Source organism: Adiantum capillus-veneris, chromosome 10, assembly GCF_014529385.1.
Source record: "Adiantum capillus-veneris isolate H3 chromosome 10, ASM1452938v2, whole genome shotgun sequence".
NCBI classification, from domain to species: domain Eukaryota; kingdom Viridiplantae; phylum Streptophyta; class Polypodiopsida; order Polypodiales; family Pteridaceae; genus Adiantum; species Adiantum capillus-veneris.
Window position 1 is genome coordinate 164,112,735 of NC_140940.1, and position 2,455 is coordinate 164,115,189.

General features: G+C 46.3%; 1 pseudogene; it reads right to left on the bottom strand.

The window, feature by feature from the left end:
• Positions 1–1,544: 1,544 nt before the first annotated feature.
• LOC147449999 (uncharacterized) lies at positions 1,545–2,002 on the bottom strand (annotated as a pseudogene).
• Positions 2,003–2,455: the final 453 nt, after the last annotated feature.

A 2,455-nucleotide genomic window follows, 5' to 3' on the forward strand; every position in this document is an offset into this window, starting at 1 on the left:
AGGAAGTCATTGCCCTCACATACCACCGTTGATGTGGCTAGGTAAGATTAAATTATCAAAGATTAGAGATCTACAATCAATCAATACAACTTCACTTTTGCACAATTAAGCAGAAAGTAAATTAACAAGAAAGAAAGAGAATTTGATTAGAAGAATCAAGAGCTACATGGGCATGGAAATCCCAAGTACTTCATGACCATCAACCCTTCAAAGAGCATAGCTCACCCAAGAATACCTTATCTCTTAGCATATGCTACTTTTATGGGCATGGACTCCAAGACTTTCTACACTAGAATTGAATTGAGCCCTTTAGCCTATAGCTTAGTACAAATTGGAATTCAAATGAGCCCAAGAGCCTATACAAAATAAGTAGAAATATTATAGTGCACATCCTTTGCTTGTGCATAATTGGTGTACTTGTCAGCCATTGCCAGTACTCATCCTCTGTGTAATACTACCAACTTTTCAAATGACTCTTACCTATATAGAGTCACTTTGATGTGTGTCCCACTCTTCATTGATATTTTTGGCTCACCCACTTGAAAGTCTATCGATCAGGATGGTAGTTGGTAAAATTTAAAATGGTGAAGGGGTCCTAGGCATGGTGAGTGGTGAGAGAGGCCTAATAGGCTGGTACTAGTTACCAACAAAACTAGAAGAGCTCCCCAGGTTGAGGTACCTCAAATGGAGCATGAAGGCTATCAAGAGATACTAGGAGACTAGAGTGTGAAGACTATAAGAAATTCCATTATGATCGGGTGACTAAAGTGTGAGAGCTATCAAGAGTTACATCCTATGTGGTTGAGTGGAGTGTGAAGTCTCTTAGGAGGTATCAAATGGGAGGAAGGGATTGCTAAAAATTAGCACACTTGGATGCTAGGCTTGGAGATTGTTGGGGTAAAGGCGATGTGCCTCACCCCCGGCTGGGCGCCTAGTGCCCGACCGCCCACTGACACTGACCACTCGCACTAACCCTCATCTTATTCTTATGTACATATAGAGAATAAGGGGCTAAAGGGCATTGCCGCCTCCGAGAGCTCCACTGCATATTGTCTCCCTTGCACCTCACCCTGTCACGCTTGCACTCACCTCTCTCGCATGCACGCTTCACGGGCAACATGTGGCCTTTCAATTGGTATCAGAGCTACGGTGTAGCATCGCATGCGGACGCTCTACTGTGTTTCTTGGTGTGATGTGCAAGCTTGGTGTAAGCTCGAAGCTCTCGTGTTGAGCTTGGGGGAGAAGAAGGCAGATCAGTTCTCTGCAAGGCTCAGTGTGAGCTTGGGAGAGAGAAGTAGGTGTGCAAAGCAGGCCGCAAGCTGCATAGAAGCTCAGGAGTCGAAGCGACCATAGCCTACTGATTGACTTGGGTTAAGACTCAACACAAGAAGGAGACATCCTATGCAGGAAATGTGCCAAAAAGAAGCAACGTGCTTAACAATCAGCCAAAAAGGAGTAGTGTAGGCTTAAGCACCAAAGAGGAACCAAGGCGAGCAGGGCCAGGAGCCTCCAATCGGAGCTCGACCAGCCATAGTAGAAGCAATTCATACCATAGCCAAAGGCATAAGAAAATGAATTGCAACAGGCCGCTTTGCAGCAGGGGATTTATGCTTTATGCATGAGGAAGCCCTGCCCAACAGGTGTTGCAGCAGCAGCAGCATCATCGCTCAACGGCGGACTAGGCGGGCCAGATTGCAATACAGTAGCGTAGGAGCAGAGAAGCCAAAAGGAGCACTGTGCATCACAAGCACAAGGCAAAGGCTGAAAGCCGTAGAGGAGGGGCAGGTCTTGAGAAGGAAGCAAGAAGTACGTAAAGAGCAGCACCATTAGCGAGCAGGTGACCGCCATAGCGATGGCTCCAAAGCAAACAACGCCACACGCTGCCGGATAAGGCTCGAAGGCGTCAGACAAAGAATTATTTTTTGTTTTAATTGACTTAAACAATTCGATTACCCTGCAGATTCCATGGCATCCTGGAGAGAGAGAGAAAGTAAGAGAGCATTCATGCGTGTGTGTGTGTGTGTGTGTGTGTGTCAATTACATGTGTAAGTGAGAGAGCATTGATGCGTGTGTGTGTGTGTGTGTGTGTGTGTGTGTGTGTCAATTACATGTGTAAGTGTGTGTGTGTGTTTTACATGTATGCTATAGAGTGAAAGAGACTTACATTGTGTGTGTGAGTGAGTGTGTCTCATATACATTGTGAGTGTGTGAGTATTTTACAGTGTGTGTGCGCGTGCCCCACTATCGTGCGAACAGACATAGTGAGAGGAGAGAGAGCAACATTACCATACTGTGTGTGTGTGTGTGTGTTTGTCTCCTCGGATTTTGACACCGACGCGGCTACTCGGCTCCACGACCTCCTCCACCTACCTACATCGACACCATTTTGACCACTCTTATTTGCGAGACTGACTTTCTCGTTCGACGACGCCACTCTCTTACCGGCGATCTTTCC